The sequence below is a fragment of the Acipenser ruthenus genome, chromosome 13, assembly GCF_902713425.1.
Source record: "Acipenser ruthenus chromosome 13, fAciRut3.2 maternal haplotype, whole genome shotgun sequence".
In the NCBI taxonomy this organism is placed as follows: Eukaryota; Metazoa; Chordata; class Actinopteri; order Acipenseriformes; family Acipenseridae; genus Acipenser; species Acipenser ruthenus.
This window is the reverse complement of record NC_081201.1, coordinates 12,199,110-12,212,252: the sequence shown is the minus strand read 5'-3', so window position 1 is coordinate 12,212,252 and position 13,143 is coordinate 12,199,110. Positions and strand designations below refer to the sequence as shown.

General features: G+C 36.7%; 1 protein-coding gene across 1 annotated transcript in view; it reads right to left on the bottom strand.

Annotated features, from left to right (window-relative positions):
- LOC117418304 (ATP-sensitive inward rectifier potassium channel 12) overlaps positions 1–9,738 on the bottom strand; it is a 47,099-nt gene extending 37,361 nt beyond the window's left edge. Inside the window, exon 1 of the mRNA XM_034031223.2 lies at positions 9,139–9,738. The gene's annotated coding sequence lies outside the window, so the exon portion shown is untranslated. The remainder of the gene's footprint in view (positions 1–9,138) is intronic.
- Between the last annotated feature and the right edge of the window lie 3,405 nt (positions 9,739–13,143).

Below are 13,143 nucleotides of genomic sequence, written 5' to 3'. Positions count from 1 at the left end.
TTACAAGTAGTGTTTAGATTGTGTCGAAGCGCTGCAAGTGCAGCCACCAAAACAATCAAATAAAATAGCAAGGGAAACAAAACAAAATACCAGACATACCGTTACACAAACCACAATACCAACATTGCACGTATTCCCGCGAAACATTTCTGACTGCATATACTGTATATTCATATACATATTACACATGTACATATATAAGGTTGCCTACAGAAGGGTAACTTCTGCAATTCTGATCCTAGAATGCAGCTGAAATCCAGCTTAGGTCAATGATATAAAAAATATCCAGTCAAAGGGGTTTCATTTTCAATGGTAACTGCAAAATCAGCTGCATTTTTTCACCTGTTAATCCGTTAAAAATAGCCTCCTATTTTCTAAAGTGGATCTCCATAGTCATTTTCAGTTCTAATACACTTATTGAACATTTCTGTAAAATAAAAGATTTACACTTTATTTTCCGTTTTCTCGCGTTCTGCATTATGTTGCGTGCTGTGGTTACCAGACTGTAACACGGGGATATGTACTCACTTTACAAACAAATCCCATTTACAGTTACCCAGCATACTGAACATTTATATACAACAGTATATAACCAGAAAATGCTTATGTGTCTGAATATTATTACTCCTGTAATTACCCTTAGAGCATAGGCCAGTATAACCTATTCAAAAACATATAAACTTTCACTGTTTAGGTATTCCAGTATAAATAATAATTCTGAGGTGAGGTCTAAAACCAGAACAACCATGGCTGTTCTAATTATATGTGAATTAGAAAAGCAAATTAATTAACAGCGCTATACACCCGTGCCTGAAACTGGGGAAGATACTGTATATGACGTGATTGAAAATTTGCGACATAAGTTTTCTGGTGTATATGTGCTAGATAAAGAAATTAGCATTGATGAGAGTTTGAAGTGAGTCTGCTTTGAAATCTATCACACAAAAAAATAATTTCTAAAAAGTGATATGCCTGCGCAAGTATTATACTGTTATTATAATGCTGCCATTTGAAAAAAATATGTTGTGATCTATATTATAATGCTATAATTGTAAACACATTGTTGTTATTTAAGTTCTATTGAAATAATTGATTTCCGCTTTTCATAATAACAATAAAAAGTGTGTATTAATAGGGCAAAATTGTTTTGAAAACTGTCCAAATTGCTTATTTGAGGACTAAGAATGAATAAAGAATGAATAAATTTTGGCCGGCGGGTGGACAGCAAAAAAAAGAAAAAAAAGCATTGAAAATAAACGAGTTTAATGTTGTGGTAACAAACAGAATTTAATGTGGTAGAACTGCATGAACTCAAAACACTGTACGCCACCTCAGAGTTTATGAAACCATGATCTCTGATCCCCCAATAAAAAGCAAACTTTTCTTTTTAATTAACAATTTACCGTTGGTGACACTGAGGATCCGAGAAGCAGCACGGCTCAGATTTGGGAAGTCAGTGCGATGGATTGTTTCAGAATGTAAACAGTGATGCTGCCGTTGTCTTGAGAAGGCATTGTCATCTACACATGGAATTCGCTTTTCATTTTATAACGTTTTTCTTTTTCTACCCATTTTAACATGAAAAGTAGTTCACTAACACATCAACTGTAATTGCTTTGAAAGCTGTTAACTATCCGCGCTATCTGTAAAACGTGAAATGTGTACCTGGTGGGCGTGTGATTAATTAACAGTACGTACAGATATATGCACGTGCGTGGGTGTGTGTATATTGTGTGTGTGTGTTTCTTCCACTACATTGCCTTACTTTAACAGACAGCTGCGCATATACACGCAGCCTCATTTATTATTAACATAAACACATATATCTAATGTAATGTAAAATTATTTTTTGCCTAAAATTATGCTGTCTATAAACTCCCCCCCTTCTCCTTGTATTATCTTGTGTTTCCTCAATGATAATATTAGCTGCTACTAACATAGGATTCATGTTGAAAGTCAGGGTGACTTGATCTGAAGTGCTGTCACTCTTTTTTATACTGGAATATATATCCTGAAGCAGGTGGAAAGAAAACTGGTGGAAGTTAAAATTATCCACCACTTTGGTCTTTGGAAAATACACAGATTCTTAGATCATTATATATTCCGCCAAAAAGAAAACGTTTGAATAACTAATGAACCAAACTAGCAGATCGATTCCAGCTGTGTTTTCTGCAGCTTTATAATAATAATATTTATATAGCGCCTTTCATAGTGGACCACCATCACAACGCACTTTACAAGATACAAGTCTAGGGTGTGTGAACTATGCATCAGCTGCAGAGTCACTTACAACAACGTCTCACCCGAAAGAAGGACACAAGGAGGTTAAGTGACTTGCTCAGGGTCACACACGGTGAGTCAGTGGCTAAGCTAGGATTTGAACTGGGGACCTCCTGGTTTCAAGCCAGTTTCTTTAACCACTGGACCACACAGCCTCCTTCAGAAAATTCTCAATCGGTGCAGAAATAAAAATCGAAATAATGGTGTATAGCAGTACCCTCCAGCGGCTCTCCTTTGAAAATACCCCAACATGTTTAGCAGAGTACATCATCAAAATACTGGTTGTAAATCTATAGTAGGCCACCCTACTCTCGCACATTTTACACTACATGGTGTTCTAGGAAGAATCTGAATTCCACAGAGGCAGTGCATGGCTCTCACCAGTAGAATGTTTTATATTGTTTGCTATTGGGGATTCACTATATCGGTATCCCACAGGAGTTCAACACATTCCTCAGTAGATGATAATCCAAACAGGCATTTTGTAATTTTCTGTAACTTTGTTCTGTAAGCAATCTGAACAAATGTGTTCTTGTGAAACAAATCTTGCCCTATGAATTAGGTTTAAGAGATTTTGCTTCAACTCTATACACAGTCACTCAAGCCTGGTGCTAAGGTCGGTAGTCAGCAGCAATAATACAGGAGACCACTGGCACAATGTTTCACCTATGCTAATTTATACATTTTGGAGTAAAAATGTTTTTGGTAGGTACCCATGATAGATGCTACTTAGGGCTAGTGTACAATGAATTGCATCTTACTGCTATGAGAAAAATCTAACCTTAAAGCAATCAAAAGTAAAGGATGAAAAAAAATTCTAAAGCTTTGCAAAAGGCTTATTAATTGATTGATTTATTGCAATGGGCTGTGATTTTGTGTTTTACTTTGTAGTAGCTTCAGTATTTTTGCCTTGCTTATAAAACAACTAAACTATAAATCATTCTAGGAGTACCCTGCAAATGGCAATAATTTGAAACATTGTATAAATGGTGGCACCATTTTTTTTTTAAATAAAAACCTACTGAATGAAGGAAGAGGTCTCTAAATCATACTGTTGGCTTACTTTTTTATTTTTTCTTATTAGGTCAAAGAAACCTGCCACATCTAGTGTCAGCAGATCTCAGTTGCTAGCTCTGTTATGCCCAAGCATTTTTTAAATGAGAAAATCTACTATATTTATGTAACTAGATTTTGTTTCTTGTACAAAACACCTTTTATTTTTCCTGTCCGGCAGCACATAATGTACTGCATATGAAACATTCTATCTTGTGAGGCTCGATTAAAAAAACAAACAAACAATATCCTACAGAGAGGTGACTGAGCACTGTATCATTGTATCATTGTAGCACTGTATCATTGTATCATTGTAGCACTGTATCATTGTATCATTGTAGCACTGTATCATTGTAGCACTGTATCATTGTATCATTGTAGCACTGCATCATTGTATCATTGTAGCACTGTATCATTGTAGCACTGTATCATTGTATCATTGTAGCACTGTAGCACTGTATCATTGTAGCACTGTATCATTGTATCATTGTAGCACTGTATCATTGTATCATTGTAGCACTGTAGCACTGTATCATTGTAGCACTGTATCATTGTATCATTGTAGCACTGTAGCACTGTATCATTGTAGCACTGTATCATTGTAGCACTGTATCATTGTATCATTGTAGCACTGTAGCACTGTATCATTGTAGCACTGTATCATTGTAGCACTGTATCATTGTATCATTGTAGCACTGTATCATTGTATCATTGTAGCACTGTAGCACTGTATCATTGTAGCACTGTAGCACTGTATCATTGTAGCACTGTATCATTGTATCATTGTAGCACTGTAGCACTGTATCATTGTAGCACTGTATCATTGTAGCACTGTATCATTGTATCATTGTAGCACTGTATCATTGTATCATTGTAGCACTGTAGCACTGTATCATTGTAGCACTGTATCATTGTATCATTGTATCACTGTATCATTGTAGCACTGTATCATTGTATCATTGTATCATTGTAGCACTGTATCATTGTAGCACTGTATCATTGTAGCACTGTATCATTGTATCATTGTAGCACTGTAGCATTGTAGCACTGTATCATTGTATCATTGGAGCACTTTATCATTGTAGCACTGTATCATTGTATCATTGTAGCACTGTATCATTGTAGCACTGTATCATTGTATCATTGGAGCACTTTATCATTGTAGCACTGTATCATTGTAGCACTGTATCATTGTATCATTGTAGCACTGTATCATTGTATCATTGTAGCACTGTAGCACTGTATCATTGTAGCACTGTATCATTGTATCATTGTATCACTGTATCATTGTAGCACTGTATCATTGTAGCACTGTATCATTGTAGCACTGTATCATTGTAGCACTGTATCATTGTATCATTGTAGCACTGTATCATTGTATCATTGTAGCACTGTAGCATTGTAGCACTGTATCATTGTATCATTGTATCACTGTATCATTGTAGCACTGTATCTGTATCATTGTATCACTGTATCATTATAGCACTGTATCATTGTAGCACTGTATCATTGTATCATTGTAGCACTGTATCATTGTATCATTGTAGCACTGTATCATTGTATCATTGTAGCACTGTATCATTGTAGCACTGTATCATTGTAGCACTGTATCATTGTATCATTGTAGCACTGTATCATTGTAGCACTGTATCATTGTAGCACTGTATCATTGTATCATTGTATCATTGTAGCACTGTATCATTGTAGCACTGTATCATTGTAGCACTGTATCATTGTATCATTGTAGCACTGTAGCATTGTAGCACTGTATCATTGTATCATTGTATCACTGTATCATTGTAGCACTGTATCTGTATCATTGTATCACTGTATCATTATAGCACTGTATCATTGTAGCACTGTATCATTGTAGCACTGTATCATTGTATCATTGTATCACTGTATCATTATAGCACTGTATCATTGTAGCACTGTATCATTGTATCATTGTAGCACTGTATCATTGTATCATTGTAGCACTGTATCATTGTATCATTGTAGCACTGTATCATTGTATCATGGGTATCATGTGTGATACAGGAACGGTCATTACAGGGTTAGGAAAGAATTGCTCGGTCCAGCCTTTAGTTTTAGTATAAAGTTGCCACTGATGATCTATTCTAAGGTCTGTGATTTCATCATTTCATCATGCTTGTGCTACAATGTTCACTGGTACACGGTTTACAGAGAGTATATTTAAACAGCTGAATTAAGGAAATTGCTTTCTTTATATCAAGTCTAATTTGGAACAGTGTGAATTGCAGTCATTCTGTTGTTGGATTTAAAAGAATGAAAGGTCCAAAATGTGATCCAGCAAAAAAACACCTATCTGGTGTTATTTTATATAAATGAAACATGTGGGTTACACCTGAATTGAACACATTGTAATTTCCCCTAAATCCTTGAATTCAAAATTAAATTTCCCACACTTATCCAGCGTTACACTGCTTGTGAACAGTCATTCTCAAAATAAGGTAGAAAGATGGGTAAGGCAGCCCAATTCACATGGACTTCAATTCATAATAGATTAATTAAGGCATAGCCTACATGGAGACTATGGTACGTATGTAAGCTATCTATGTGATAAATACATTATTTTACTCAACATTTTTTTACCTTCAGTTTAAAAAGTAAACCATTATAACTTGTCTGGTTGCTTCCTTCTGAATGTACAAGAGGCATTTTCATATAGTGAAAAACTGTAATGCATTTGTATCGGTTAAATTAGTGATGGAAACTAGCATTTGGTAAACGATTAGCAAAGCATTTGTACATACCACAATGTATAAAACAAACCGTCGAGTTAAATAAAAAAAAAATATATACTTCTGCAAAATACATAATAAGATATGAATAAGACTATGAATAATAAGAATAATAATAGCTCCAGAACTCAGTAGTGCTGTTTACTAAAACTCTCCCACCAAAAAGAATAGTGGAATGGGTGCGTGAATGCCTCAATCCCACATACACATCTTTAGGGCCTAACACCTACACAAAAAGGCAACTGAACTCCAGCCTGGCATCACGCAGCCAGTTAAATGAATGCATGATAAATCACGATTTACAGCATCGGTTATTTCTCTCATTCCCCTTACAAATAAGTACGCAAAATAACATTGGAATGTGCGTTTGCCTTCGAATTCTTAGCAGATCATAATGAAAATGCAGTGGGTTTGGGATCAATCTTTGTTTTTGTGTGAAGTTGGAATTAGTCTTAGTTTTTCATGTAAAACTCTCTCATTACAAGTGTCATCACTGTTGCGTGGAGGCTGAGCAGTTTCCTTGCCCTCGAGGGCAGGTTTGAGGCTTGCTTGTCACAGGGGGGTGTGGGGAAGCGTCCTCGGCTTGTGGGTTAAGAGAGAAGACTCCTTCTTGAACTCTGTTGCTGCTTGTCTAGTACCTTTCCAGAGCACACAGATAAAGGACACAGTCAAACCATGACAACCTTTAGATTAGTAGTCTTCCGATAAACATTGAATGACATGTGATTCAGTTTGTAGCTGTAATAATGGTAACATACTATATTAAAACTGGTGTTTTCCTCTGCAGATTAGTCTCTTAGAAATGTCATGTAAGGCAAATACATATTTTTAAAAAGCAATAAAGCAATCTGAATATTTTTCACCTAAAAGGAATCTCCTTAGAATTATACTTAAGAGCCCTGTTTTGCAACTGATTGTTTTCTTCCTAGTGTTATACTGTTACAATGATTATATTCTGTTCAGAGAGTGAGCTAGGGCCCATATTCAACACAGGGCCCTCACTCTGTTTTTCACAGAATCAGATATTGCTTTTAATGACACACTTTAATAAACCAAACAGACTGGAACTTTCAGAAATCAGCTTTACTTCTATCAGTAATGGTAGAGCTTTACTCAATGTCAGCCCGCACTGTAGATGCACAATGTTATTAATACACAGGTACACAGCTCCCAGTACACCGGTCTCAGCAAAACCAAGCCTGTCCACTAGAGGGCTCCCCTGAGGCAAAGTGGGTGAAGACCATGTCAAATTTTCACTTTTTACAATTATCTTCAATGTGGCATTCCCAATTTAAAAATAAATAAATAAATAAATAAATAAATACATTTAAAAAATAAACTTGTGTCTGCTTTCATGTTAATTCTAATGAATGGTTCCATTAGCTTTGTGCAGTGGGGGGGTTGCTGTCTCATCAGGTCCAAATCATCAGGGCTGAATAAAAAACAAAGTTAACTGAAAGGCTAAATATAACTAAATATAGCACAAGTGAACCATATTTTTATAATTCCTTTAACATACAGAGCATTATATATATATATGTATTTTTTTTTTTTTTTAGAGTCATATATTATTATTATTATTATCTATTTCTTAGCAGACGCCCTTATCCAGGGCGACTTACAGTCGTAAACATAAATACATTTCAAGAATGTTTGATTCTGTATCTTAGAAATTAATTTCTGTCCATCTGTTTTTTAAACATTTTAGAGGAGTCGATGAGTGCTGAGTCACTCAGTATTGCTAATGTTTCAAAGCACAACAAGAGCTTTACATAACTACTTATTATGGGCAAAAAACAGACCCTTTTGATAATGTGTATGTGTCAGAAACAGCAGTAGACTCCAAGCATATTGTACATTTTTATGTGTCATGTAGAAATACGAAATTGACAATACATAAAGAGTATATGATTTATTTTTTAATTTTTTTCCATGGTTGCTACAGTTTGGACTTTAAATGACATGCAGTTTACAATAACAGAACTCCAAAGTGAGTAGACTGTGTCAAATTCCACTTTCAAATTGTATTTGTAAATGTAGAATTTCACACTGAAATTACAAACTTTCAATTCATTGTGCACACCAATTACATTTTAAAGATAGACGAGAGAGGAAATGTGGCTGTGATTCCTGATTTTCTGGATATTAAAAGCTATTGAAAGGCATACCATATTCCTAAATTATGTTTCATATGCATGTTCTTGTTATTTTGGATTTAATAGCAATTGACCACATCTTCTGCTGCTAATTCTCTTCTAATAGAATACAGACAGACCTGTTTCTAATGCACATTAAGCATCTACTGAGCCACAAGCCACTAAATGGCCTAAGAAAAATTAAGCTAACATTATTTTAGCATTCACATTATCTGAACCAATTTACAATCATGATTGGTTATCTTCATTTGACAGTGTGCATTTTCATAAAAAAAAGCTTGGAGTACTTCAATTCAAACATTTGTAGTACACCAAACTAAAATAAAAATCCACAAGAAAATGCGCCTTTTTTTCTTCTTTTTGTTATGGACAAATTGCCATAAAACAATAGAAAATTGACAGTAAGAAAATATTTTAAGTCTCCTTAAATCATCTTCTTATTACAAAGTGTTCACATAGATAAAAAAGTGTACCTGGACCCACACACTAAATCAAAGTGTCAGATATGTTCAGGCCACAGCACTGTAACTGAATAACGCTTTATATTAATCCCAGGACCTGACTTATACTATTACATAAGATGAGTTCACTTAACGTATTTCAAACACACACAGGTTCCTTATAAAGAGTTTTTAGAACCCCCTAAAGAACCTTCTGGCATATTTAACTGATTTATTGGAATTACAAGGGGTATTTCCAGTGACGATGCTCTACTTTCGTGTTTTACATCCTGCAGTTGCTAGGATGCCAGTTTCAGAAACTCACTGCAAATCCTACATATCTTGAGAAAAGCTCATTAAAAAATGAGACACAATCGAAATGTTGGTTACCACTGAAACTGCAAGCATGCAAAGTTCCATGAAGTAAAACTGGTAATTGCTTACCTTTCAGTTACTTCGTATCCCCTCTTCTCTAGCTGAAGCTTCCCATTTTCCGTCTGGCTTTATAATTGTTTTTTATTTTAAACACCTATGGATAAAACCAATCCATCCATTTCAGACAGAAGCATAAAAAACCCTTGAACTTGTTCATCTCCATCAGTCCTCTTGCAGTGTCTTCCAGGTCTCCCCCCGATAGTAATGTTAGTGAAGCAAGAGTAATCTTCAACTATAGCTCAATCCTTTCCTCCCCCTCCAAAAAAAAAACAATATTGCACACACCACTGCCACTGCTAGACTTGGGCTAAGTAACAATCTCCCAGTACAAAAAACATGTGATATCTTTTCCTCCTTTAGATCCTGCTTGGAGTTGTGCAGGGTCGTCTACTTGTTGTGTGTTGGAGGCAGTTCCATCTCCATCGCCAATGTTTTAATTGGTGTCTCTCCCTCTCCCTCTCCCTCTCTCTCTTTCTTTGCTATCTGATCCTGATCTGCTGCAGTTTTCTCTCTCTTTCTCGCTCGCTCCCTCAGCATGTCACAGTAGCTGGAACTCAAAGCCACTGTGGGCTAACATAATCCAAACACTCCCTCCTACAGCACTGCCAATGAATAGCAACTTGATGTGCAAATAAGTGCTCCTAAACACATACATCAGCACTTGTATTCTATTTTTGGTAACATCCATGCATTGCTCCCCATTGATGCTTATGATTTTAGGATTTATGGAAGTTTGGTTGTCTCTGATTAGGCACTGTACTAGTTCCCCTCTCCACAATATACTTGTATTAACTACTGTTACTTTACTGGGGATTAAACATTTATAAAATGTCTGCCTTGAAGAAAGAAATGTCCTCCCTGCTGCCTGATTACTTACCATTGGTTTTTGGAGGACATATACCCATGTATGTAAAAAGGCATTTTAGTTTATTCAAATAACCATGTTTTCTGTACAGCTCTCAAATTGCTCTTGGAGAGATAGTAGTGTCCCTTTTTAATTCTTTGAAAGACGTTTTGTGGAAGAGGTTGATCCAAACATATTACAGTTTTTCTCAATTGCTTGAGCACATTTGGCCAAACAGAATTCACTTTTTCAAAACAATTAACACGCAGCCCCAAACTGAAACACGTTGGCCAAAATGACACATTTCATTTGCAAAATGCACTAAGACTCTCAAAACATTAAATACATGACACAAAATCAACTACCTCCATCAAAACATACAACTTGTTATCTAATGAAAAGTTATTTAAATCAATCGTTACACAATGGCCCAATAAATATTCACTCACTACAACTATCAATATTCCCTAACATGGTTAACCCTCTTTTATATGTCTGTGCCATTTGTTGATACTATAATTATAGTATGTACCATAAAAGGCAAGTAAACATATTATCACAGCATGGGCTGTATTCTTTTTTCCTAAAATTATTTTACCAAAGATGACCAATGCAGAAAGAATGTCACTCAAGAGCATGAATATCCAGAAACAAAAGACTTTATTTGACCTTTTTCCATTTTGTCCTTTACAAATTCAATGATGCTGTATATACAGAGAATAAAAATAAAATACATCAAGCTAACAAAATCACTGCAAAAACAAAGCAATGTCAAAAAAGGCAACACAAATACAGTATACACCACATTCAGTGCATTCATTCTTGTCGATCAGACCACATGTTTTCATCAACATCACACTGGATGTTTTCCCTTGCAATGCAGCGAGGAAAAAAATCTCCTTGCATGGCGCATCCACACTTGACAGTCCTCTGCAGTGATTGCCAGACAACCGGCATTCATTGCATCTAGGAGGGACATCTGGTCATGTGGGACGGTAATCATAAACTTTCCACCTCCACACAGAGAAGAATTCCTCGACTGGATTGAGAGAAGGAGAGTACGGAGGGAGAAATTGCATCATCATTCGTGGGTGGGCTGCAAACCATTCAGTAACCAGACGGGAGTGGTGGAAAGCAACATTGTCCCATATGACGACGAAGCGGGACATGTCAGGCCTCACCAGCCCTCTCTCTTCTGGTGGTACCACTCTCTGGTGCAATGCATCAAGAAATGTGAGGAGACGTTCTGTATTGTATGGGCCAATTGTAGGGATGTGGCAAAGACCACCATCGCTGGTGATAGCGGCACACATGGTGATGTTTGCACCCCTTTGCCCTGGCACATTTACGGTGGCCCTATTACCAGTGAGGTTCCTCCCTCGTCTCCTTATTTTGAAAGGTTGAAGCCGGCTTCATCCACATAAATGAATGCATGGGGTGTTGTGTTTATTATTATTATTATTATTATTATTATTATTATTATTATTATTATTATTATTATTATTTGTTTATTTAGCAGACGCCTTTATCCAAGGCGACTTACAGAGACTAGGGTGTGTGAACTATGCATCAGCTGCAGAGTCACTTACAACTACGTCTCACCCGAAAGACGGAGCACAAGGAGGTTAAGTGACTTGCTCAGGGTCACACAATGAGTTAGTGGGTGAGGTGGGATTTGAACCGGGGACCTCCTGGTTATAAGCCTGTTTCTTTAACCACTGGACCACACAGCCTCTTCAAGCTCCAGTATTTATGTATACATAAAGTAAATACATTGTAAAATATTCCAGCTGCATGCAATGCAATGTTTTACTGTAAGAAAAGGCATTACAGTGACAAACCCTTATCTGTACATACTGGAGTCTAGTCTCCTTCACACTGTCACTGTTTCTTTGGAATGGGACCTTTGTTTCATTCCCACTTTGTGTCTTTTAAGGATCCGATCAATAGTGACCAAACTCACACTGTTGACATTTCTGAACATGTTGTGATCTTGAATGATCTCTTGCAATCTTATGGAATTGTTGGCAACAACCATATCCACTATGGCAGTCTCCTGTGCCACAGTGAAGACTTTACCTCTGTCACCAGTGTGTGGTTGTCTTTGAATTCTATAAATACAGAAAATATGTACAAACTGTGACATTTTGATGGTCACATGAAGGGCATTGACAGAACAACTGTTTTACACATATATTGTATTGTATGCAGTACAGTAATACTGAAATACAGTGTGGTATAGCATTGTAACTTACTGTGGCAATGTGCCCCGCCCCTGTGTGCATTTGTGTGTTATATGTTGTATGTTGCGTGTTGCGTGTGTAAATGTTGGTGTATAGTCATTGGTACACGGGATATAAACGGGTCTGTGTTTCACATGTATTTAAAAATGTAGATTTGTATTTAGGCACGAGGAGGGCACAAATCACTTCACGTGCTGGTTAAATGTAATATGTGAGCACGGGGTTGCACGTAATGAATTCACGTGCTGGGATTCAAGTGAATAATTAATTAGTAATTGAATCCCAGCACAACAGTATCTATAGATGCACATTTCTTTCACCCGGGGTTGGGTGTTCGTGTGTGGAGAACGGGAGAGAGAGAGAGGAGAAAGAAAGTAAGAAAGCAAGAAAGAAAGAAAGAAAGAAACGTTTGTTTTGCTTCACTCACCGTTTGTCTGTCCGTTCACTGTTTGTTAAGTGTCTGTTCGTTTTTGTTTACCTGTTTATTTTGGCCGCAAGTGCAGTGTCCTGTTTTGTGTTCTGTCTGTTTAAACCTTTTATTTCGTTTAATAAACGCTGAGTGCTACCATTTGCACTCAGTTTCTCATCACCACCATCTGTCTGTGTGTTTCTCTCTCTCTGGTCTGAGTTCCTCCCTGCAGCCAGCATGTCACACTTACCTATTCTCATTCTTGAATATTCTTACTATTGACGCCACAGTTGATCTACTGAGATTGGGCTGGACCCGCTGCCCAGCCTCTCTCATGGAAAGGCCATGATTGACAACATGGTCAATAATTGTGGCACAGATTTCATCTGAAACATTAGCTCTTTGTGTTCCCCTTTGAGCTACTCCACCACCATGCATCTGTGGTATTTCATGACAGTACCTGGAAAGTAAGTGACGAGCTTCTGTGGTGGTTAAAGAAAAGGGCTTGCAAACAAGAG